Source organism: Panthera leo, chromosome B2 (assembly GCF_018350215.1).
Source record: "Panthera leo isolate Ple1 chromosome B2, P.leo_Ple1_pat1.1, whole genome shotgun sequence".
In the NCBI taxonomy this organism is placed as follows: domain Eukaryota; kingdom Metazoa; phylum Chordata; class Mammalia; order Carnivora; family Felidae; genus Panthera; species Panthera leo.
Window position 1 is genome coordinate 147,758,377 of NC_056683.1, and position 27,118 is coordinate 147,785,494.

General features: G+C 46.7%; 1 protein-coding gene and 1 non-coding gene across 3 annotated transcripts in view; one reads left to right on the top strand and one right to left on the bottom strand.

Moving 5' to 3' along the window:
• The window catches only part of PDE10A (phosphodiesterase 10A), a 339,438-nt gene that overhangs the window by 252,729 nt on the left and 59,591 nt on the right, over nt 1-27,118 (bottom strand). The gene's annotated exons all lie outside the window — the stretch shown is intronic.
• On the top strand, nt 22,903-22,975 carry TRNAK-CUU. The gene has a single exon. It is a non-coding gene; the product is annotated as a tRNA-Lys (tRNA).

Here is a 27,118-nt window from a genome sequence, read left to right on the forward strand (position 1 = left end):
GGGGAGAGAGAGAATCCCAAGCAGGCTCCGTGCTGTCAGCATAGAGCCCAGCGCAGGGGTCAAAACCACGAACCATGAGATCACGATCTGAGCCTAAATCAAGTCAGACACTCAACCGACTGAGGCACCCAGGTGCCCCACAAAATCAGTAAATAATAAAGAATAAACACCACTGCCCTTCTGCCTTTAGGATCCACATGTATTTGCACACTTGTCCGCAGTGAAGCAGACTGTCGACAGTGGAATAATCACACAAAAATTAAGGCTGCTTTTCCCTAAAATAAGTTACATATATTAATTAAATGTTAGAAAAGTGACCAATAAAACCATCAGAAGAATACACTGAGCCTGCTTCTCTGATAACATACAGACATATACGTACACACTGTGTGTTGTTACATGTGTTTGCTACATTGGTAAATCGGCTACGTAAGAAAACCAACTACATTTATAAACCACATAACTGTAGTAATTTGGAGGTTTTCTTACTCTACGATGGCATAACAAAATGCTAACTCAGAAGTTACACAGGCAGAAAAGAAACTGGGGCAGAATTCACCCCGATAGCAACCCTCGAGTCTAAATCCCAGAGCCTGCATCTGGCCCGAAACCTGCCCATTCCGCAAACACAGAAAAGGCACTTGAAGATTCTCCAGACGTGGTCCTGTGTTGCCCATCTGTATTAGCCTCCTTCTCCTCCCACCACAGCGGCTCACGTCCATGTCAGACATAAAACCGGCTGCAGTTCACGTGCAAATAGCCTGCCTTCCTGGAGGAGACAGTGGTCTACTGTGAAGGAAGGACCAGGAACAGAGAGGGGGAAAAAGTCACTTGAGCCAGAAGATCCAAGAAGCACATGAGTCTCTTCCACAAGAGGGGGTTCAGGACCCCTCAAGTTATATCTGCACATGAGTCAGCCCTGCCCCTTGTCCCCCACCTTGACCAGATACCATCCCTGGGGCAAGACCGTGGTGATCAGTACTAGCCTCCCGTCCTCTTGTAACAGCCTTGTTCACGTGAGCTTCACGGCCAGCGGCGTGAACCCTCCGACGAGGTGTGAAGGACGACATGGGCTGGATAAGCATCAAAGTGCAAAAAGTCAAAAGCAATGCTACGTGGGTAATAACCAGAAGAACCTCTGAGTGCAGACGGGCCGTGGGCCCGTGCCCTGCTTAGCATGGGAGCGATGTGTAGGGTACTGATCAAGTGTAGACGAATCTTAAGAATCAGACAAACCCGGAGCGCCCCGGACAAGTTACTGAAACTGGTGTGGTGTGGCATCTAAAATCCCTAGATGACGGGGAGGCTGTAGGGATTACATGAGGTGACATATCTGATCAGCACCCAATCTGAGCTATCCTGCCCTATCGAGGCCTCAACATACACTGAGCTACAATCCTGCAATGAAGAATCCGTTTCAAAAATGCCAAGACACATTGTAACCTTTCCCTATTCGTATCCCTTCACACGTCGCCATTACTCGTGTTGTTTTCCTATCAATTCTTATTCTCTACTTTAAAAAAAACTGGCTCAGTATTCTGGGCCATGACACTTTTTTTTTTAACCATGGACCAGTGTCTGTGTCCATGGAATACAGACACCAGATTGTTTACTTTCGTGTCTCCTCTCCCACCCTGACGCCACCCCAGCAGTGCGTGAATATGGGGAGGTGACGACGGGGAGGAGAAGTGGAAAAGGAGAGAGGCGCCAGGGGGGTGCAGTCGGGTAAGCGTCCGACTTCCTCTCAGGTCATGATCTCGCTGTTTGTGAGTTCGAGCCCCGCGTCGGGCTCTGTGCTGACAGCTCGGAGCCTGGAGCCTGTTTTGGATTCTGTGTCTCCCTCTCTCTCTGCCCCTCCCCCGTTCATGATCTGTCTCTCTCGGTCTCAAAAATAAATAAAACTTTTAAAAAAAATTTAAAAAAATAAAATAAATAAACATAAAAAATAAATAAATAAATAAAAGTATGAATTGCCTATAATGCTCACAACATACACTTCAGAAGGCCAAAAGGCATTCTTCTGACATTGAAAAGACCTTCTGTCTTTCGAATCTGGCAAGCTGTGTGGGATCCTCATCTGTAAAGGAATATGGGAGGTTGATCGAGAAGACCAAATCCCAGACGCAGAGAGGCCTCTCCCTCGTCTGTCACACCCGCTGTTACTAACCGATAGGTTATTTTCCTAAACTGTTTTCCTTTCTTCCCTGGAGAGCTAGGCCGTGGTGCCCAGCTGTTTTGTCACACATCAGGCTAGATGTTATTGTGAAGGTACGTTTTAGATGCGATGGACATTTAAATCAGGCGACTCTGGGTAAAACAGAGGACCTTCCGTAAATGTGGTGGGCCTCGTCCAATCAGTTAAAGGCCTTGAGGGCAAAGACTGAGGTTTCCTCCAAGGAGGAATTCTCAAGACTGCAACACAGAAACCCTGCCCAAGTTTCCAGCCTGCTGCCCTACAAAATTTGGACTCTGAGACTGCAAACACTAGCATTTGCCTGAACTTCCAGCCTGCCCTACAAACTTTAGATTTGCCAACCCCCACAATCACGTGAGCCAACTCCTTAAAGTGAGTCTGCCTGTCTCTGTCTCTCTCTGTCTCTCTCTCTCTCTCTGTGCTCACACCCCCACAACTGGCTCTGATTGGAGTTGGTCTGTTTCCCCGGGCGGCCCGAACTAACACGCTTCCTCTCCGCCCTAAATACCTAATAAAATCCGTATGGTAGAACACGCACAAGTATGTACGCACGTGCACGCACACGCACGCACACACACAGGGGAGCCAGCAGAAAACACCTGCTGCTGAAAAGTTTACGCCAGAAAGAAACCCTGTAAAGAAGACATTCCTTTATGATCAACTTAGATCTGAGGGACTCTCATGCCCTGTGCCTTCTAACCCATGGCACAGGAAGCGCAGAGAGGAGGAGGAGAGAGAGACAGGAAACCAGAGGAATCTAAACACTGGCAAAAAGCAAATGCTTGGGAGCGCCTGGGGGCTCCGTGGGTTGAGCATCTGACTTCGGCTCAGGTCACGATCTCACAGTTCGTGGGTTCGAACCCCGGGTCCGGCTCGGTGCGGACGGCACCGAGCCTCCTTCTGATTCTCTGTCCCTCTCTCTCTACCCCTCTCCCTCCCTCCCTCCCTCTCTCTCTCAAAAATAAACATTTTTAAAAAAAAAGCAAATGCTTGAAATATCATCAAAGAAAGCACGTTACAAACATACGCTTTTAAAAATGGCACCAAATCATGAAAACATTTTAAAGAACGATGAATTGGTAGCTGGGAATACATCCCAGAAGATAAAGCTTCCAGAGTTCAGTGACTGCAACTTACTAATAAGGTGGTCTCTCAATCTTTCACTTGAAAGCAGCTTATTCTTCTTGCTTGATACACGGTGCGGAACCCCACTTATCTGGAGTATAAGCCAATGACGAGGTACGTCAGCACAACAAACAAAAACGACTGTAAATGATAAAAACCTCCAATCATCAGGATTTTAAGAGACTACTCCAGAGTTAGAACCTTCAACTCCAGAAATCAAGAGAACAGTGCCACCCGGGGATCAGCTTCGCCCCGCTTCTCTCCGTGTTCAGAGGCCTCATGATGTAACCTGACATTTTTTTTCCCTTATATATTCAGCGAGGATTACCATCGGTCCCTCACCGGGATGCACGGAGGCTGAACTACAATAATCCAGGCAAAACGTTCAGGACGGTGCCTGACACAGAAGTTCCATTTACTTCTATCCAGAAAAGGGTCAGCGATAGGAGTCTGCTCTGATTTGGGAGTCACGGTGACATACATCATTTCCAAGCAAAGTTTCAAAGGCTTCTACCCAAAATGGTTCATTTTTTTCAAGTGCGGCACTTGAAAAGGTGGCAAAATCCACTAAACTGGTCTAAACCTCCAGGATGACAGATTATAGAGATTCTGCAATTACGTTTTCCTCAGAGTAACAAGAACGGCAACGCTCTGAATACTCGAACTGCCAGACTTAAAAAAAAAATCCACATATTGAAAAGACCCCTTACTTAACTGAAAGCAGACCTTTGTGTTAAAAAGGCACAGACTTTTGTCCCAGTTAGAATCCCTGATACCACGATTGTCACGGGGTGTGTGTGTGTGTGTGTGTGTGTGGTTTTTTAAATACAGAGATAAATGACTTTACCCTATTTCAGGATTTTTAATGTGCAAGTGGGTAGATGGTGTGGGAGGGCGTGATGAGTAACCGTGGAGAGAACTTTTGCAGAGCTCCTAAGAGTCGAAAAGTTAGGCTGTGCAGGGAGAGAGCGGGAGAACGAGCGAGATAGAGAGAGAGAGAGAGAGAGAAACACTCGACGGAATCAGCTAGAACACAGAGAAACTTAATTACCAAGGGCCCATGGCATAGCACGTGTTCTTTGTTCCCCTTAGACAACAACATGACAACAAAATTAGGAAAAAAATTCCAGAAAGCTGCCTGCCACCCAAAGTGTGACCTTAACAGCACATAAGGTTCCACGGAAAAATGTTTCTGGCAACCTGGGGCTCGTAAATATCACCATCGTCCTGCATTTGGAAAGCCAGGAGTCGCGTCATTTGAATGACACGTTCAAACCGAAACCTTTTATTTTCTTAATTAGATATAAATTAATTTATACACTGTCCAAGTAAAGCAGGAAGAAACATTAAAAACTCCTTTCAATTAGCCCAGTTTGGAGTTAGGAGGTTTCTCTTAATTAAAGCACACTTGAGAATTTTAATCAGCTGAGAAGCAGCAATTGCTTTCCATTTAAAAACTAACAAGAATAAATGTTATCATATTAAATCATTTTTCCCGTAGCAGTTTCATTTTGGTTTCAATTAAACCCCACTGTCGATATAAAGAACTCAGTCGCAATGAGGAAGAATCGCCCGTGAGCCACTCGTCATCCAAAACCACTTCACGTTCCTTGAAACCTTTAACTTCAGTACAAAAGCAGGGAATCCAAGCGTGGCTATTTCAACATTGATTTGAACGTACTTGGAGCTGTAATTATGGGGAAAACGGATTTTAGTCATTCCATGCAATTTAACATATGATGACTTGCAGGAACCAAACAGACTTGTCCTGGCTCCTTCCCCTGCCTTCTGCTGAATGAATGATCAAGGGACGTAGGTGTCTGGATGGAATAGAAGTTTCTCCAGGTAGATCTCTGGAGCCTTTATTTTATCTGGATGAAGATTAAGCAAAGCTTCCCACCGTCTGTACTGCCCAGGAAGCGGGGCTGAAGTAGAAGAGTGGGGTTGGCGGGGGTCAAGCTTTCCATGATGGACATGAGCATATCCACAGTCAACTAGGTCCATTGAAATATCCATACTACTTGGGTTTTAACAGTCATATTGAGATATAATCCACATGCCACATAACTAATTGATTTAAAGTGTACAATTCGATGGTTTGTGGCATATTTTTTTCAACTGTGGTTAAAAAGTATGTAACAAAACTTGCCATTTCGACCATTCATTTGTTTTTGTCCTATTTTAGAGAGACAGACACAGCGCATGTGACAGGGGAGAAGGGCGGAGGGAGAGACAGAATCTTAAGCAGGCTGCACCCTCAGCGGGAGCCCGACGCAGGACTTGATCCCGATCATGACCTGAGCCAAAGTCAAACGTCAGATGTCCACCCAGGCCCCCCCATTTCAACCATTTTTAAGCGTGTACTTCAGTGGCAGTCATTACGTTCACGATGTTGTGTGACCGCTGCCATAGGGTTAGGGTTTCAAAACTTTTTCACCACCCCAAACAGAAACTCTGCGACCATTAAATAATAATTTCCTATTCTCTCCTCCCCCCACCCCATGGTATCCTATTCTACTTTCTGTCTCAATAAATTTGCTGGATAATCTGTATAAGTGGAATCACACAATATTTATCCTTTTGTATCTGGCATAATGTGTTTGAGATTCATCCATGTGGTGGCATGTGTCAGAATTTCTGTCCTTTTTAAGGCTGAATAATATTCAACTGCATAGATAGATAGATAGATAGATAGACCCTATTTTGTTTATCCATTCATCTGCTGATGGACACCTGGGGTGTTTGGACCCTTGGCTGTTGTGAGTCATGCTGTGATGAACATTAACATTCAAGTATTTGTTCTAATCCCAGGTTAGGGTTCCTTCGGACACATACCTAGGAGTGGAATTGCTGGGTCACGTGGTAATTCTATGTTTAGCATTTGAAGAACCACCAAACTGTTTGCCCTTCTGGCTGAACTGATTTATATTCCCAGCAGCAGCATACAAGGGGTTCTAAGTTCTCCACATCCTTCCCATTTTACCGATTATAGCTAGATTATAGCTATCGTAGTAGGTGAGAGACGCGATCTCATTCTGCTTGTGATTTGCATTTTCCTAATGACTGATGACGAGCATCTTTTCATGTGCTTATTGGCAATTTGTTTATCTTCTTTAGAGAAATATCTATCCAAGTCCTTTGATCATTGTATAATTGAGTCGTCTTTTTGTTGTGGAGTTATGGAAGTTCTTTGTATCTTTTCTGGATATTAAACCTTTATCAGATTTCCAAGTATCTCCTCCCACTCCATAGGTTGTCTTTTCACTTGCTTGATAGTGTCCCCTCAACACAGAGAAATTCTTCATTCTGATGAGGCCCAATGTATCTATTTTTTTCTTTTGTTGCTTGTGCATCTGGTGTCCTATCTAGAATCCACTGCCCACAGCAGTTGTTTGTGAAGGAAGTCTGTCCTTATCATGCTTTGTTCTAGTTGTTATCCTACATCCCATGCTGACAAGGCTCCCGTCCTGAGCGCCATGACTAACCCTGGTAGGATGCCTTTACAGAGCGTATTTGGAAAAGAAATTTTTTTCTGCTGAAAATTCTTAGAGGAACGTATACTTGACTACCCTATCATTTTGATACAGATAGGGAAAAAGGTGAAGTAATCTCATGGAAAGCATGATGCCTGCAGCCTACAGAAAGATCTATGGTGTAGGGCCTTTCTACGCACGGAGAGCGGGTCTTCTGGGTAGAAAGGGGGAAGAATAAAGGCAATCTTGGGGAGACAGAAGAAAAAGCACAGCTCTTCCAGAATCAGCTGGATGGAGTCCTTACGTGCACCGAGTCTAACGCTCTCTGTCTAGCTCTCCTGCAAATCAGTCCAGTGCAACGCATTTTATTTTAACAGTAACTATTGCCATCAAAATAACTGCACTTATGTTTTCCTGTGTAGTGTGTGTAAGGCCAACGTTTTCTTTTGATCAGATAGAGGAAGGTTCATTTCAGCTCAGCCACTTGGCATTTCATTAATGCGTGCATCATCCTTAATGTCTACCTGGGGGAAGGGGTGAGACATTTAAAAAAAAAAAAAATCAATCCTCTTGGCATTGGTTACAGTGAGACAATTTGAACAATAACGAACTGTCATCAGTCATTTCCTTCCAAAAATAAACGGGGCCTTATCTGCATCAGTACAGATTTATTGATTACAGTATGTCTGAATTAAATAATTTCCCACATTTTTATTACCCGATGAAATGTTATAAAATCATAGATAAGTAATATTACACACGTAATTTAAAACTATTATGAAGAGTGAAGAGGGGAGAAAGGAGACGACCCTCCAAAGCAGTGTGTGTGATCTAGGAAGTGTCTTACAAACGTCTGTCAGGTATTTACATCTCTTCAAAAAACCTAACTTCTTTTTTTTTAAGTTTATTTATTTTGAGAGAGCGAGGGAGAGAGCGCACAAGCGGGTGAGGGGCAGAGAGCAAGAGAGACTGAGTCCCAAGCAGGTTCCGTGCCATCAGCACAGAGCCCGACGTGGGGCTCGAACCCATGAGCGGTGAGATCATGACTTGAGCCGAGATCAAGAATCAGACACCTAACCGAGGACCCTGAAATCCAACCTTAACAAAAGTAACCTCAGATGCAGAAGTGGGGTACAAACCACCACCACCACTAATGCTCCAAGGGGACGGTGACATAACTATTTATTTACAGAGGGCGCCAAGAGGCTGAGTAAAGGAGGCCCGCTAAGCAGGGGGCCACAGAAGCTAGGCTGCTTTCCAGTCCAAGGACGCAGAATTCCGGGCCGAGTAGAAAGCTCCGGAGGGAGGCTGAGAAGTCAAACGTCAGCTAACAGCTAGTCAGAGTGCCTGGACCACGGAGACGGTGGGACCTCTCTCCCTGGAAAGAGCTTTCCTTCCGCTGTAACTTAACAAACTTCCTACACACCAGAGACTCACTGCTTGGAGGACGCGAGCCCTAAAGAAAAGACAACTGTGCCCTGCACCTTCCCGGTCGACAAGAAGCCGTAAGGGGAGGGCTCGCCGCAATCACCGTATTTCAAAAAGCCACCCAAGCTGATCCTCTCCATTAAGTTAATGTCCCGGACACACAGCTCCGAAGTGGCCTCTCCACGCCCTGTGCTGCCACAGGAACAGACACCTGGGGACCTCAGGAGCCCGGTGGCTTCGGTGCAGAAGAGGGTTAGGAGGGACGTGAAGGTTGAAGCGATGGGGTCCCTCCTGGGAGCGGGAAGGAGCACTACAACAAAAATGATCTGCCTCGGTATCTTGAGAAAGGTGGGATCTCTTTGGTAGAGACGTTATCAACTTTCTACTTACAGGCTAACCCCTTCTTCGTAATTACAGAAATTACAGGCTGGAAAAAAAGCAAAAAAGTCTCCTTGGAAGAAAGAAAGAATGTGGTAATTAACAAAAGCAACCAACAAATAAACATTTAAAAACCCAGCATTTATGTCTCCAAAGGAAACAGGGAACAGGAGTTCGGAGGAGTACTGGAGAAAAGGCATGGTTTAGATCATTTTTCTTTATAAAAATTCCTCTTCTCACACAACCGGTATGTCCCTGAAGCTATGTATAAAAACAGAATCCTTACCAATCGAATTCAAAACTCCGTTTTCTTTTTATTTTTTTATTTATTTTTTTCCTTTTGATTTCGGCTCAGCTCATGCTATCACTGTCATGCTCCACAATGGGCATGCGCCTGCTTGAGATCCTCTCTCCCTCTGCATTTTCTTTTTAATTCTATCAGTGGAACTATTGCTTTCCAAAAATGACTGTCCTGAGTGGTTCTCAAAGTAAAGATCGCATCAGCAGGTGCTGGGCCCCACTCTCAGAGTTCCTGGTTCAGTAGATCTGGGGCGGGACCCAGGGCACTGGTAGAACCTCTACCTTAGGCCAGCTTGGCCAATTCCGAGGTGTTTGTCTGGCGTGGGGTGCGGGATGTGCCTGCAGCACCGGCCAGGTCAAGTTCATCTGTGCTGGTGGAGTTATCACGTCACGAGTTGCCACGCTGCAGGTGCTGGCTGGTCCTTCCAAGAAAGAACACGGCTCGCTCGGCAGAAGGAGCCCGGGTGTTTTGGGAGAAAGACCCACCGCTGGCCCTCAATCCCGCGTGACCATGAAATGCTGGCTTCTCATGCAAAACAAGGGCAAAACACCCTGCTGTTTCCGGATTGTACTAAATAGTAACAAACGACCTTGCTCCGGACGGTATGCACTGTGAGTGTTCATAAAGTACAGGGAGAAAACATACATTGAACAGAAATGAGAAAGAAAGCAAAAGAGGAGAGGAAGATACGATAGCAGAAATAGGGATAAGAGGAAACTCACGCTGCAGAACGTGACCCACACGCTACAGATAAGCCACCGATTTGACCGTAAACTTCCGGCAGTATGGCAAAAGTGCAAACTGCTCATTCACACCGCTCAGGGTCCACAGAACGAAAGCAGACTGTTTGTTCTGGGCAAACGGAACACTATTCCCGCTGTCCGGAGAATGAGCGCATTGACAGGGTCACAGGCCGCGGTCCGGGTGGGTCCGCGGGTCTCTGGCCTGTCTTAACTCAAGCCTGGATGGGGCGATCATCGCTCTACAGTGCCTCCTGAAAGTGGGGTCCAAACCCCCCCCCACCACCACTTAAACGAAGACCCACTTGCCTTAATCAAGAGTGGAGAGAGAGGGGGCAGGGAACATGCTAGAACCGCCAAGCTGCACACCGAGTGGAACCACCCCACCTCCGCCGGGCAGGGGAAGTCTTCTCCTTGGAAAAGGGCTTGGATTCATTCTGGTAGAGACACGAGTAGGTGAGTGAGAACCCAGAAGAAGCGAGTGTCCTGGGCGCACGCCTCGCATAGAGAATGGATTTCTGAAAGGCATCAGAAGAAGGTAATATCCCCAAAGGGAGCTTCCTTGTTATAATCTTTGCGAGGAGCAGTGGTTATTATTTTTATCATTTTAGGAGACTGAACGGAGGCACCAATTTAGTCTTGGCATAAACACACCATCACAGATTGCATTTGTCGGCACAGCACAAAGTCAAGTGCGTGTGTGTGTTCGCTGCTGTTGGGAAGGAGGGGGGAGTTCAACGGTGTGCTGCCTCTTACTGGATGTACACTCAGCCCCTTCCATCGGTGATCAGGTGAGGAAACTTGCAAACATGCTTAGGTCCATGTTTGTAGACAATTAACTTAGGAAATGTCTGGCCCGAGCAAGTATCAGGCCAGATTTGTAAGTTACAGCATATACTGACACAGGAGGCGGCTGCTTTAAGACTACATTTACACCTCTTTTAATTCACCCCAAAGGGGACGTGTGACAAAGCTCAACATTCTCTTACCTATGCATTTTGTCAATTTTTCTCAGAGACGTGGGGTTACTTCCTAGAAGTGTTTCACTTATATCCAAATAAATGAACAGGTCTGTTCAAATCAAAAATGTGAAACATCATAATCCTTGGTGAGATACAGAATCTGGGGCATTCAAGGAAAAAAAGATCCCTTGAATAACCACCTGAGGAATAATCATAAACAGAAAATAAAGAGATAGGCATATCATGTTCTAAGTTCACGATAACCAAAGCTTCTGTCTTCCTGACAGAAAAGTGTTACTGTACAATTAGAGTAAGCTTTCTGGATGCAATGTTTCAAAGAGTAAAAGCGTTATCGTTATGTAAGCATCTCAATGTCACGTGAGCCCTTCCCATGACCTCTAGGACGTCCCTTCCCATTTGTTCTCTGTTTTTCTACAGATTCCAAATGCATAATTCTATCTGTGGATAGACATTTACATGCACGCACTCAAGAAAAAAATCTCTTATTCACCTCAGGTCATATGATGCATACAACGAAAAGAATCCCGTATTTTTTATCCTTGGGTTAGCACACATCCTGGAAAACGTCTCACGTGCTCGCCCCACACACATTTCATCATGTTAGCAAACATCCAAGTGAGTTCATTGGCTCCTTGCAAAGAAAATCTTGATACACAACATATATACACACACACGCCCGCGCACACACACACACGCACACACCTCCAGACAAAATAACAATTATTCTGAGGAGCAAACGGAGGGTGAAAATAAGGAAACGTGGTTTGATAAGTTATATTTATGGAATCCAGAGTCTTCCTACCGACATAGAATTATGAGGATGAAACATCAATCATAAAAAAAGAAGCACTCTAATCGTGTTACAATTTACAGCTCTTTGGAAAAGCTTCACAAGGAAAACCGCAGTCGGCAGCAGCCCTTACAGGAAACCTGACATTCCAGACGTTCCGTGGCCCCGTGGCCAGGCTCTAAGTGAATCCCAGGAACAGCAGCCGTCTGTTCCGTCTACTTCCCACCGCAAACGAAATACTCGCTATTCACACAGGGGAATCTGCCGCACAGGCAATGGTGTTGCGAAGACAGGACAGACTGTTTATGCGCCACACGAACTCGTTTGTGAAGGATGAATTGGAGGTACAGCGGTGAGCCCCCTTTGCTTACTTTGATCAGGCATTATTCTATCTACTGTCCAAACCTCCCGCCTTCCAGACCAGCCCCAGTCCCGCCCCTCCTCACCTCGGAAGACCGGGCGGTCTATGGAGAGGGCACAGGGGTGAGTCAACCTCCACGGGGGCTGAGTGACAGTCACCGGGTCACCTGACACCTCAAAACCGATTTGATGTAGAACAACGGCCTACCTTTAGCAAGACGGCTATGACCACACCTGAGATGATTAATGTGGGAGTCCTCCGTAACAGAAATAACAGCTGGTGGGTATTCAGTGCGGGGTCCTACGCACCGAATATTTAGCTAATTTAATCCTAGGAACAAGGTGATATTCTTTCCATTCCGTTTCATAGAGGAGGTAAGTGGGGCAAGACGAAATTACGCAACTGATTTGTCACAGACAGTAGGTGACAGGCCAGGATGGGGGCCGCGGGGAGGGTGGCGAAGAAGAGGAACACGGCCATCGCCCACGTGTCCTGCCCACCGCCAACACCCCCCCGCCCCCGCCAGGCCTGCCTTGGCTTCCAGTGTGTGTTCATGACCAAATCAACCCATCTGTGACGTGCGCGGATCGTACCTGACCATGAATGACGGACAGCAACCTGTCCTCACCTCCCCCAAACTGGCCCTCTATGGCAGATGGCGGTAACATCCCCACAGAGACGTCACAACACTACCCGTGTCTGCCATGAGAATTCAGTCACTGTTCATCAAATACTTTTGGGAGCACCTATGTATCAGGCAGCATAACAGCATCAGAAAGACAAAGGCGTTGATTTTGTATGCAAAAAGGCTCTACGCCAACACTACCAATTTCTTCCTCCAAGGGTGCGGAAATAAAGAACCCAGGCACCCTCCTATCGCGAGTGTGCGCCTTCCTGGCACAGGCAGGAGAGATCCTCCCAGATTTGGGCTAAAGCCTTTGTGGAGCGATCACTGAATTCCCTGGGGAATGATATTTACAACAAAGCAGGGGGTGCAAAGCAGAAGGCAAAATCTGGCTTGAGTTTCGCCTAACAGCCAAAAAATAATTTCTACAACTGTGCCTGGTCTCTACCTCTTGAAGTAAAAAAATGCTCGTTAGCAACTATTCTCCATAATCCAAGTTTCCCATAAGGTTCTTATTCCAGTCTGCACCTCCTTTCTCCGGTCCCATGCTCGGTGTTAGTAAATGCTGTCAGTAACATCGCTCCCAAAAATGGGTCAGAATTTCTTGATGCTGGATGAAAGGGCCCAACTCAAAATGGAGTTCAATCAGACTTCAAGACTGTGTCTTATGTGATATGCCTGGGTGTAAAGCCTCCTACTTTTTGCCCCCCCCCACGCTCCCTCCCAAAAAAACCCCAAAACTATTTTACTCTTTTCTGTTTGGAAACAATTCTAATAATGCAGCGCAACACCCTTCCCCTGTTTTTTATAACCACTTTACAATTCTGATCACTTAGCAGTCAAAACTAAATGAAAACAAAAGCTAAATGCAAAAGGATTTTAACAATGAGGAAGGATAGAAGGAAGGAGAAAGGAAGGAAGGAAGGAAGGAAGGAAGCAGGGAGGGAGGGAGGAAGGAAGGAATGAAGGAAGGAAGGAAGGAAGAAGGAAGGATGGAAAGAAGGAGGAAGGAAGGAGAAAGGAAGGAAGGAAGAAGGAAATGAAAGAAGGAAGAAGGAGGAAGGAAATGAAGGAAAGAAGGAAGGAGGGAGGGAGGAAGGAAGGAGGAAGTAAAGAAGGAAGGAAGAAGGAATGAAGGAAGGAGGAAGGAAGGAAGGAGGAAGGAAGGAATGAGCAAGGAAGGAAGGAAGGAAGGAAGAGGGGAGGAGGAAGGAAAGAAAGAAGGAAGGAGGAAGGAAGGAAGGAAGGAAGGAAGGAAGGAAGGAGGAAGGATGGAAAGAAGGAGGAAGGAAGGAGAAAGGAAGGAAGGAAGAAGGAAATGAAAGAAGGAAGAAGGAGGAAGGAAATGAAGGAAAGAAGGAAGGAGGGAGGGAGGAAGGAAGGAGGAAGTAAAGAAGGAAGGAAGAAGAAATGAAGGAAGGAGGAAGGAAGGAATGAGCAAGGAAGGAAGGAAGGAAGAGGGGAGGAGGAAGGAAGGAGGAAGGGAGGAAGGAAGGAAGGAAGGAAGAAGGAAAGAAGGAAGGAAGGAAAGAAGGAAGGAGAAAGGAGGGAGGAAGGGAGGAAGGAAGGAAGGAAGGAGAAAGGAGGGAGGGAGGAAGGAAGGAAGGAGGAAGGAAGGAAATTAGAAGGAAGGAAGAAGGAAGGAAGGAAAGAACAAAGGAAGGAGGGAGGGAGGGAGGAAGGAAGGAAGATAGAAGGAAGGAGGAAGGAAAGAGGAAGGAAGGAAGAAAGTTTAAGAAGGAAGAGCTCAAGTCATTTTTGTATCACAGAAAATCTAGCTTTAAAAGAAAAATAATTTCCCTTATGGGGGACCTGGGTGGCTCAGTCGGTGAGCGTCCAACTTCGGCTCAGGTCATGCATGATCTTGCCATTCCGGAGCTCCAGCCCGGCGTCGGGCTCTGTACTGACAGCTCAGAGCCTGGAGTGTGTGTGTGTCTCCCTCTCCTGCCCCACCTCCACTCATGCTCTGTCTCTCTCTCTCAAAAATAAACAAAGATTATTAAAAAACACATCAAAAAAATAAAAAGAAAAGAAAATTTCCTTAAACTCATTATTGCCACCGTTGTGGCGCATTCTGAAAGAAAGTACGTAAGCCGTACTCGCGTGCTCGGATCAGCTAATCTGCACCAGTGTCTGGGAGAGAACATTAATGCTGTATTCTCTATGTTGTTAACATCGCTACGCAGATAAATGCAAAAATAAAACAAAAAATTTTTAAAGCATGTACTACGAAATCTTAAAACTTGATCATTTAAATATATACTAGTCAAAATTGGTAAAAGTTAAGTTCGTCATCCCAAGGTTAATTCACCCACACAACACCCACACCGTATAATAAGGTATGTATTTAGTTGCCTACCTAGCAACCTAAAATAGAATATGCGAACAACAATGGCAAATTAAGTACTATGCTTAGAGAGAACTAGAGTCTCCCAGTACCCAGAACACACACTTGCCACTCAAACATTATATAACAATGAGAATTATTAACTTTTATATTCTGTGTCCCCCGATTTTGTAACAATGCCCTAACCATGCATCACATTCGCGCCGAAGTTTACCGTTTAGCAAGCACTTTCACGTTCATTATTTCCTCTTTATCCAGGCCAAAACGTAAGGGAGGGAGGGCGAGAGGAGAGAAGAAGAGAAACATTCAGAAACTCCCCCTACCAGGAGACAGAGGAACTAACATCCAAACTGTTTGACCTTCAAGCTCTGGGTCATTCGATCCCACGTCTTACCTTCTTTACAGGACGCCCTGACACCTTCAGAGGACAGATTTGCTGCTCTAGACTTTTTACTCATTATCTTACTGTGCACCACTGTGGACTCAAGAGATGAATTTTATCTTTACAGGAAGCAACACCTGTTACACTTCTCAACTGCGCTTATTAACGAAGACGAAACATGAAGGGAGACGTAAACCACGACCTCTGCGGCGTCAGGTGAACCGAAGTTCTCCAAAACGCACTCGTGTCCCTCGTTGCCATCAGGATACAAGCAAGGCAGACTCCACGTGAAATTTTTAGATCTTGTAAATGTTTTTAAGTTGCCGGGAGATTTTCAAATCACAAAAAATTCCGATGGTTTTTATCGACCAGCGTTTTCTTAATCCTTGAAAACTTGTATGTCTTCCCGTTTCTGTATTGTTACACAGGTAGTATTAAAGTTTTCTAGCATTTTCAAATCGCCAACCATAATACACCATTTACTCAATAAACATATATCATTTATCAAATAAGTACAGCTATATCATCCTAGGTCAATAAAGGTGATAGGGGAGTAAAGGTCGCTACCCAAGATACGCCTCTCAGGCACAAAAATTATCCTAAACTGGTTAACTTTTAAGAAACAGCAACACAAGAAAAGCTCTGAAAACCAAGGAAAGGTCACCCTATTGCAAGAGACATTTACATGTATAAGGGAAATCTCCATTTGTAAGGGCATCTCCCTCAGTACCAGGGAGAGGAGGAAGGCTTTAAATCTCTAGAAGGCCAAGACTTAAATCTGCATAATAATCACACCCTTGTTTACCGAGCGGAACCTGGTCCCCACCAAAACTGACTCCCCACCCCCAACATCCTCCCTCTTTACCTGGAGATGGGATTTAAGGTGATAGCTCAGGCCATTTGGGGGAAGTAACTCCGTTTTCCTGGGTCTCTCCAACAGATATAGGGGATCTATGTGTTCTTAAACTTTTGTTTGATTTTCTCCCGTTAATCTGCCTCATGTCAGTTTGATTCTTGGACCGTCTAGAAAAACCCTGAAGGGCAGAGGAACATTTTTTCCTCCCCCAACGAGGACTACAAGTAAAACTGTCATGTCACTTTATCAACTAATTGGATTGCCAAATTTAGACAAGCTTACTCACGGCCCTCCAACATGGGAAGAGAAGCAGCTTAATGACTTTAGCTCAAAGAAAAAGTAAAGAGCATGAAAACAAAGTAAAAACGCAGGAGAACTCCCAAGTACTAACCTGTACATCCCTCTTAACTGCGACCAAGCTCTACGGGTCCTCCACTGCCTGCCCTCTAGGCTTTCTCGTTCCCAATGGCTGAAAGGACATCACATTCTTATATCTGGAAGTCAGACACGTACAGCAAAGTTTTGATAAACCGTGCAAGGGTGTACCTAAGATACAGACCTAGATCACACACAGCTTGTGTAAGAGTTTATACATTTGTTTATAAAAAATTACTGATTGAAAATAATTTATAAGTTTGGCAGAGAATAAGATACGTCACCCAGTCAGTACAGTGCCTTTACTCGGGCTGTTACTTTGCCCTGCGGCCAACCGGAAAATACGAAGAACGCACACACAGAAAATAACGATCAGCCATCCAAGGTCCCTACTCCCGTAAGCGCTGCCCACACAGTCAGAAGGGCTGTTCTTCTTCCAGGGGCTGGCCCCGCGGTTCCCATCTGCAGGTCTCAGAGCTTACCCACAAATGTGGTCCTCTGCTCGACCTGACCAGAGAGGAAGGGGGCACCACGCTGCCTAGGGGACAGAGGGGACACACGCTTTCCTGGGCAGCACGTGGACACCAGCACAGGGTGACTGATGCACACAGACCCACAGAGGAAGAAAAAAAAATGGGGAAAAAACCCTAAAAGTTGGAAAAAAGGTAAGCAAAACCCCAGAACTGTCTTAATTATGTATCAAGTGCTCGCTAGAGCGGCAAAGAGAACTATAAGCCTTAAGAGTTCTTTACAGGGCATTTCTAGGTTATAAAAGAACAATAATTGATGCTCAATGACAGGTAAGATAGAAGAAAGGCACCACACATTTTTCAAAGGTTCTTATGCAAAATAACTAAAATCATTAGAAGCAGGGGCTTTAAAATTACACTTGAGTTACCCGGGAAACACTCTGGCCCCAGGAAGGCCGGATCGGGGAGTCCACGACGGGTGATGGCGCACAAAGGCAGCGTCCACTCCCTCAGCCCACATCTTCCTAGGGCACAGGCAAGGTCCCAGGACCGTGCCTCAGTGGGACCAGTGCAGGGGCCAAGCTCTTAGGTTCCGGGACTTACTTAGCTTATGATTTGTCCGCTTTGGACTGTCTTAAGAACCAAATGAGATCACAGATGATAGAAAACAATTCAGAAAACAGGTGATCTTTCCAGATCTGGAAAGCGTGGTTATCCACGGAACTTCATCCGTGGAACTGTCCAGCTTACTGAGTCGCCTGCACGGCAGGCCAGCAGCACCTGCCTCCTGGGGCCACCCCTTCCTCCATTTCAGGGGCATGTCCTCCTGTGAACTGGGTTTCGTCCGCCATCTGTCAAGGGGGCCATCATAAACTCCCACGTGCACTTCCTCTGCTCCCCCCGGCGGGGAATGTGGCACGTCACCGTGGCCCTGGGGAAGGCAGCAACCGCGACACCAAGATGCCAGCTCAGGCCCCCACACTTGTCGGTCCTGTGCCAGAACACCTTCCGGCCCACAGCCCACTTTCTGCCAAGCGACCAAACTGGCTGATCAGACTTCCCCTCCTCCTCTGACTCGTCCTCCCTTGGAGACTCCATCCCACTTGCCCACGTTGGTTCAGCCACCAGATGCACTGGTGTCTTGCAGGCCGTAGTGTATAGGTGGCCCTTTATGGCCTTCAGATCCTTGGGTGGGGGGAATGCCCTCTGGCCCAATAATCTACTCGCACCCCAGCACCCCACTCGCTAATTCAGGCCCAGGGCCCCTGAGCATGCGCTCCCTCTCTTGCAACATACTAAACTTCCAAAACATTTGGTAGGCTCCCAAGAAGACATACAAACATGTTTATCACAAGTTTAAATACGTGCAAATATGTATATATGTATATTTTTTTTTTACAGCAAATACGCTCTATACGTATTTTTGTCAAAACCTTGGAAGTGAGGCATAGTTCATTCAGTTAAGGTCTACTGTAGAACTTCACCAGAAAGCTAATCTTCAATGAGGTCAGACCTGATTTCTGTCTGGAAAGGTTATTCTGTAATTCAGGTACTCGTTCTCACTTGCAACCCCGTGACAAGGTCTCACTTCTGAATTATAATTCAAAGATGGATGGATGGATGGGTGGATGGGTGGATGGATGGACGGACGGACGGACGGATGGAAACACGGGGGCCTTGCAGTTCGTAACCCTGACGAAATACATTCGGCCTCACCCGCCGAAGCCCTCCTTGGTTTGCTCTGCCTGGATTCTCACCCACAGAGCCTTCTGAGACGGCACCCCGGCTTCATCCCCCACACGTGCACTCTGGGACAGCGAACCACAGTGAGGTTCTGGGTAGGAAAGAGTCTTTTTCTTCTTTTGGAAATGGGAGAGGAGCACGCGTGAAACAGACAGGGAGAGCCAGCAGACCTGCTGTTCGGCAGCATTCTCAGGCAAATTCAGTTTGAAAAGGGTCAACACGAACGTTGAGCATAGAGAAATTCATTTCTCTACAGTAATCTTTGCCCACGTCCGCTCTCAAAAGTGGGCGCACCAGGGGCGCCTGGGTGGCTCAGTCGGTTAAGCGTCCGGCTCTTGATTTCGGCTCAGGTCATGATCTCACGGTTTGTGAGTTCGAGCCCCACGTCGGGCTCTGCGTTGATGGCGCGGAGCCTGCTTCCGATTCTGTCTCTCCTTCTCTCTGCCCCTTAACCTGCTTGTGCTCCTTCTATCCCAAAATAAATACACTTAAAAAAAAAAAATGAATTCCCATTTCAAGAAATCCCATAACCCTGGAACATCCCCATCATCTCCTCTAGGTGAAGGGCATTCCCAGTATCCCCATCTGCTGCGTTTATCCCTGGGCATCATACATATGAAGGGAGGCCCCAGTGGTTCTCCCTCTGTAATGCAGCCATTACACGATTCATTCATTAGCCCACAGGCAGGCGTTCCTCGACAATGGTGTATTCTAACACCTCGTGATACACTGTCGTACGTCATACGTACAACATGTTATACACGCTCAGCACAGGACCCCTGCTAAAATCGTTCTAACGTATCTAAATCATAAGTAAGGCCACATTATCCAAATCTCCACTAGGATCACTAATCAACACTTTGGAGGAAAAAAAAAAAGGAAAGACACAAGAATGCATGAGACACAGGGATTCCTTGAGAAAACTGGCCACTCTGAGCACACCGCCACCGACCTCTGTGAGCATTAACCTAGTAATCCACAAAACAGGACACGGCAGTCAATATCCTCTCTCCGAGCAGGTTCACCGTCCACACAAAAAGTAAAGCATTCCGCCAAAAGAAAGCGCACGTACGTCCTACGGTTCTTGGAGATGACTGCATATATATTTGTATGTGTCTCTTGATTTCTACCTTATTCTTCATAAAGTGACTTAGGACCACAAGACACTAAAAGAGAGAACCATGGATACAAATTCTACGCAGAAAGCCCCAAAGTTCCTTTTTCGTGAAAATGCTGCCCTTATGACACCCGCGAGATCATGACCTGAACCGAAATCGGACGATTAACCAACTGAGCCACCCAGGCGTCCTGATTTAGTATTTATTTTAAAGTAGTCTCTTTATCATGAGGCTTATGCAGTCACCATACTTGTGAATAATAGCACTGATTAATAATTTAATCAATGCTGTATATAACGTGATTCAGAAAAAAGCAATGATATACTTTACTAAACTAAATCCCATCTGTGCCAAATTTTTAAGTAAAGCTACACTCCCTACAATTTTGAAATATTATTTAGAACGATCACTTGTAAAGGCTGAGGACTAGGAACCCGAAAATGTGGAAACTTGATAATCTGAATGCTCTCTGAATAGAACGTTCTGATTCATTTAACATTCTCTCTAACAGAGTGTTAATTGGAAAACCTTTTCTGTTCTCAAACTTGCTAAAATCCTTTTCAAAATGTGTCATGTCCATGTTCCTTCCCATATAGCTTACAAGAATATAAATCAAACTTTCTTTTTTTAAAAAAACTTATTTTTATGTTTATTTAATTTAGAGAGGGGCGGCAGGGAGAGAGCGAGAGCGAGAGCGAGAGAGAATATCCCAAGCAGGCTCCAGACTCCAAGCTGTCAGCCCAGAACCCAAAGTGGGGCTCGAACTCAGGAACTGTGAGATCATGACTTGAGCGGAGATCAAGAGTCAGCTGCTTAACTGACTGAGCCACCCAGGTGTCCCTAGTTAACCTTTCTTTGATACTGAAATGCCTTGCCACTAGATAAACGAATTGTCACCTTGAAACATCGTCTATAAGGGGCGCCTGGGTGGCTCAGTCTGTGAAGCGTCCGACTTCGGCTCAGGTCATGATCTCACAGTTCGTGAGTTCGAGCCTCACGTCGGTGCTGACAGCTCGGAGCCTGGAGCCTGCTTCTGATTCTGTGTCTCCCTCTCTCTCTGACCCTCCCCAGCTCTGTGCGCGCGCTCTCTCCCCCAAAAATAAATAAATAAATAAATAAATAAATAAATAAATAAATAAATAAATAAATAAATAATAAACAGACATCGTATGTATGTAGAACATACAGAGCACAACTGTTTGGAATTCTATCGATCTGAAGAAAACTCTTGGAACTTGAATTAACACTTCTTAAAAAACCATCTGCCTCAGACTCTACGAATGGAATGAAGGCAGTAAATAGGGTCTCCTCTGTGTGTCGTCTTAGCAGCAGAAGCCAGGCCCCCTGCCCCCAGGCCTCTCCTGATGACTGCCCAGCAGCGGGGCTTGCTACAGGCGAGGGGACAGTCACCTGCGGCGTCCGCGGCTCCCTCGGGTGCAAACCCTGAGCCTCCCCACTTTAGGAGAGCTCGCGTGGCCCTCCGGCAAGAAGAGTCTGGAAGTGCAGGGCTGGTCCTCCCCAAAACAGCCCTCCCCCAGCCAGAGGAGGCCAGGGGTGAACGCCCCCCAGCCCCACACACTTGACCTGGGAGGAAGGAGTCCCTGCCAGGATCCAGCCCTTTGCTGCCCACATCTCAATGCAATTAAGTCACCTTCTGGTGGCCGCAACTCCGGTCTGGGACCCTCCCGTAGCTGCCCCTCCCTCCTACTGGAATCACCTCTCAAATAAATCACCCGCCCTAATCCCAAGGTCTGCTTTCGGGGAACACCAAAGAAACTGGAATTCTTCCAAAGCTCTCTTTGGGGAAACTGAGGGATGAAGAGAAGGAGCGCAGCCTAGGGCTCTGAAACAGACACGCGGCCACACTCACGTCCGGGGAAACCCAGAGTCGCCATCGTCGGAGCTCGTGAGCAGTTCACGGACACGGACACCAGCCCAGCACGAACCTCCACCCAGAACAAGCCCCAGGCACGCCTACAAAGATCCCCAGATTCTTCCACCGAGGACACTCCCAGGACACTCCTCAGCAAGTCGGGAAAGGAAGGCAACATCGCCCAGCGAGCTAAGCAGCAGGTCAAACCCTAAAACAGGAGCGAGGTCTTCTCTGGAAAGCGGGCCAGCCTGGCACAGGCCTGCGAGCAGGACGCGGGGCCGCAAGGACGTTCCCTGCGGACCCTGTCACAGAGTCGGTTTCCTCTGAAAACCAGAAGCAATGTGTTAAGCATTTCTGAAAACCGCTCTGTGCTCGCTTCTGGTTTTCATACTAAAAACCTAACCTGGGCTTCTCGTACTTGGAATCAAAACAAAAATTTTACAGAAGTAAAATGTCTTCAATTTAAGAAAACTCCGAGGTAGGAGGCCTTACAAGAGATGTGTTATTTCTCCTCCGGAGGAAGAGTATTGGGGGAAACTAACATGTACTGAGCACCCATTTTACCGAGCAGGCAACTGGCAATCTGGGGAATTAAGCAGAGTTGACATCCGAGCCCAAACTGTACTCCAAAATCCAGGCTTCTAGTGTCCCACACTGCTTCTTGGGGACCCCTCATTCAGTCTACACTCGGTAGTCATCTGAGATACACAGACAGCAAACCTCAAGCTCCCGATGTCAGGGACAGAGAGATGAACTGGCCATCAGTTTTGGTATCAGGACAGGGGCATCACCGCCCAGGTGCTCCGTGCGAAGAACAGAAGGAAGGAGGGGCACACTCACCAGGCGGCATAGTTGAATGCCCGTCTGGAATTTCTTTTAATGCTTACGAACTGTTACCTGCTGAAAAGCAGAAGCCAATTACATTAACTTTTTTTTTTTCAAATGTATTTGCCCACTCCATAGTATTAAAGGATTCCAAAATATCATGACAGATAAAAGTGTAATTCCTCAAATTACTTGTGAAGTTTTAAATTAAAATACTGTAATAATAGGTTTCAGATAAATGCAAACCAGATTTAAGTTTATTTATTTATTCAGAGAGAAGGAACATGTGTGCGTGAGTTGGGGAGGTGCAGGGAGAGAGGGAGGGAGAGAACCCCAAGCAGACTCTACGCTGTCAGTGGAGCCCGATGTAGGGCTCGAACTCACAAACTCATGAACCCGAACCGTGAGATCCTGACCTGAGCTGAAACCAAGAGTCAGACGTTTAACGGACTGAGCCACCCAGGTGCCCCTGTAGAATGTTTTTTAAAGGTGTCTAAAATGTAGACTCACAGGGCTCCCGGCTGGCTCAGTCGGTAGAGCGTGGGACTCTTGATCCCAGGGTTGTGAGTTCGAGCCCCACGCTGGGTGTGGAGATGATTTCAAAACAAAATCTTTCAAAAGATAATAAAATAAAACATAGACTCAAAATTCACCCTCAAGGAGACCATGGCTAACGGGTACCTTCTTACCTTTCCGGAATTTAATTTTGGAATTAAATTCCAGAAGAAAAATGGAATACACAGATAGGAATAAGAGCACTCATGTAGTTAGCTAAGAATACAGACCAACAGGGGCGCCTGGGTGGCTCTGTCCCTTAAGCGTGTGACTTTGGCTCAGGTCATGATCTCGCGGTTCATGAGTTCAAGCCCTGCGTGGGCTCTCTGCCGTCAGCGCAGAGCCTGCTTTGAATCCTCTGTCCTTCCCCCCCTCCCCGCCCCTCCCCTGCTCATGTGCGCAAGGTCTCTGTCTCTCAAATAAACATTAAAAAAAAAAAAAAAAGAATACAGACCACCAATCTACAAAACCCTGAAGTAAATAACCAGTCGCAAAGAAAAAAGCTAAACCATACAAACTGAGTGTGAGTGTGGATAACGGCCCAGAGATGTGAGACACATCTTCGCAAGGCACACACCTCACCTGAGCCTTTCCCGGGCTGCAGAGCTCCCCCCGCCCCCGCCCCCCACCCCAACCTCAAGCAGCAGGGAGGCCCCCTGGAAGCATTCCTCTGCAGTCAGGCCAAGGGAATGTGAACAATCCAGACACCCAAGAGAACAGAGGTCACATCTGCTGGGGGTGCAGGAGATCCATAAATGGGGAAAAACGACTATAACAGCAGCTCAAAAACTAGATTCCCCTAAATGGAAGAATTCTAATGACAATCACTTTTTTTTTTTTTCCGAGTTCTTTCTCTTTCCAGAAATTCTTCCCTTTTATTTTCAACACATTGCCCTTTAATTCTTTGCCAAGAAAGGGGAACGGGTCTCAGACTCCAGCCACTTCCTGGTATCAGTGTTTCCAGAAGCTGTGCTTCCTGTCACTATAAAGAAACGCCTTCCGCAGCCAACCGGATGCTTTGGGTGCCCTCTGCTCCATCTCCCTGCCACCTGCAAAGGTCCTCGTGGGGGGCGGCCATGCCACCCTCCCGAGAAAGGCTGTCTCCCGGGGCTCACTCAGAGTCCCAGGCGGTGGCGATGGCCCACGTGCTCCGGCATTTACTCTGTCCAAGGCACTACTGTTAATACTTGACGTTATGTCATTTCATCCCCAGGGCGTCGTATGACAGTCCACTGAGGGCTTGTCCTACCCCAGGTCCTCGGTAACCGCCTAACAAATAGAGATGCATACCCACTTTTTTTTTTTAATTTTTTAAGTTTATTTATTCATTTCGAGAGAGACAGAGGCAGCATGAGTCAGGGACAGGCAGAGAAAGAGCAAGAGAGAGGATCCCCAGCAGGCTCCACGCTGCCAGCACGAACCCGACGCGGGGCTTGAACTCACGAAGGGCGAGATCAATGAAACCAAGAGTCGGACGGACGCTTCGCCGACTGAGCCCCCCAGGCGCCCCCAGAGACGCACACCCACCTCTAAAACATCTGTTTCTTACCGAGAAGCTGCCAGCACCAAGGGACTGAGACACATCAACAAGGGCCGACACTGTGTCGGTAAAGAAAACAAAAAAACGAACAAGAGTAGACCGTCGGTGTCTCTTTCTACAGACGCACCTCCTCTGCGAGGTTTGCTTCCACCTGACAACGAAAGGCATTTGTAAAAGGTCGAGCTCATCCCGAAAGCCCGCACTCAGTGGCTCACTGTATTAGCGACATGAGGTACTTCCCGCCAGACTGCACCCAGATAACAAGTTGTCATACTAATTCCAAATCGCAAAGATTTGGCGAGGATGCGTTCTGCAAGGTTCCAACGCAACACAAAGACAATTAACAAAATCACGGAGGAAGAAAAAATGACAGATTTCCAAACGATGGCCCATTTGATAAAAAGAACAGAACAGTTACGAAACACAGAAGGTGACAAAACTCTACAGCTATAGCAGAATCGCATGAGAAACTTAATTCAACCAGAGCACGCACATTAATAGGGGCTAACTGTAACATAAGGACTTTCCCAGTGATCTGAACAAGTCCCTGAAGGCATCCACACGGCTCAATCCTTTCCCCACCCATCCCTGTCCCCACGCTGGTGAGGGGACAGCCGCGGTCATCAGGGTTTTCCCTGAACACCCCAGGCTGCTCTGGAAAAAACAGCGCCTTCCAGAAAGAGGCCTAAAGCGGTGCAAAGCTGACAAGCTGTACATCTGCAAGGCTTAGGGTGTGGGGCACGGAGAGACCCCGGGAGCATGAATATACGGGCCAGAAAAGTTTGGGAGGGGAGAAGGCCGACATTTAAGGTTAGGAAAGGGTTTTCACAGAATCCAGTAACTAGGAAGGAAGTAGCAGCTAAAACAAAACCAATGGCTGGACTGGGAGGAAATAATATTAAGTGATAAGACAAAGAAAATGTCAGCAGTAGAAAGCAAAACACAGGAAAACAGGCAGGGCTGGAATCCAAGCCAGGGAGGAAGGAAGAAACCCACTTAGAGACTTAAAACGGTGAGTATTAACTTGAAACTCGGAATAAAATCAGGGAAGGGACGAAACGGGAGGGTCTGAAGCATTCAGTCCCACCACGAAAGGCCCAGCCCGAGGAAGGGTTTCGGAGGTCAAGGACTGCCTTTCATCTGGTCTGCCCGGAGCGGCTCCCACACGAGCCCGGCTCAAGTTCATGCTGTCCCTGCCCTGGATGAAAAGCCACATCACTGCGACGCTAGACAGGATCATAAGAAACCGCCGTGGCCTCTGCGGAATGGTGCTAAGTGAGAAGACGACGCGAGGCTCCACTTCCATTCACTGCAAGAGACTTAGAATGTGAAACCCACGTCTCCACAGGGAAGACACTGGGGTTCTTGCCAACACGCAGCGATTTCGACCAGATGAAGCTGGCTGGGAAGCTCTCCAGGGGCCTCCACAAAACTTCGTATCTTAACTGTGAGCCATAGACTGTATCAGAGTCGGAAAGTACGTTAAAATAGAAGTGGGGTTTTTTCTTTTTCCGTTTTCAGGTCGGTGCATGACGGACACACAGAGCTGACCTGACCGGACCAGGGGTCCTGATGCCCGTGGTTTTGTTTTGTTTTGTTTTTTTTAATATTCACGGTCTGACATTTGGGGCTCTCGCGTAGAAATACGTGGGAGGCTAGAGGAAGACAGAAGTCAAGTGAACAGAGTTCAGGGGCTGAAAAAGCAAACTGTGATCTCAGTAGGAAGATGATAGAAAACACAGCAACAAGGGAAGACAGGATCAACCACAGAGCAGGGCGACTGGCGGTTAACTGGCATTTCAGTGAATTCTTACTTGGAAGTTTAATTTTTGAGTTGAGAGTAAATGATGTTAGTCCTGGTCCCCACTGCCATCCACGCCGAGCAGGGGCGGGGTCAACGCTTCCCTGAGTTTCTACCCAGTTTCCACAGGCAATTTACAAACAGACAAGGGTCCACTTTCACTGCCCGGCCTAACACGGGAATGTGTACGTGCGCGCTTACACGTTTTCCTTCTTTCCTATAGCAACGTACCCGGAAGATCCTTAGTATATTTGTGTCTCTGCGGCAAATTTCATTTAGCCAAGCCCCTGCGGATAGATCGTTATGTGGTTTCCAATACTCTCTTTCAAAATGATGCTGCAATGTTTTCATACCTCGCTAAGTCATTGTGCCCATGTGTGAATGTACCTGAATGATAAGTTCCCAGGAGAATTATTGGTTCGGTGGGTACATGCATTTTTAATACCGATCGATACGGCCAAATTGCCCGCTGCGAAGGCTGTTCCAACCAATACTCCCACCAGGAATGTAGGGGAATACTAGACTTGCCAACGGGTATTATAAAGTTTATTAATCTTTGCAAATCTGACAGGTGAAAATGGTACCATGGTGTTATTTTAAATTGCATGTAGTTTATCATTATGAGGTTGAACATCGTTTCATTTTTTTTTTTTTAACGTTTATTTATTTTTGAGACAGAGAGAGACAGAGCATGAACAGGGGAGGGGCAGAGAGAGAGGGACACACAGAATCTGAAACAGGCTGCAGGCTCTGAGCGGTCAGCACAGACCCCGACGCGGGGCTCGAACTCACGGACCGTGAGATCATGACCTGAGCCGAAGTCGGACGCTTAACC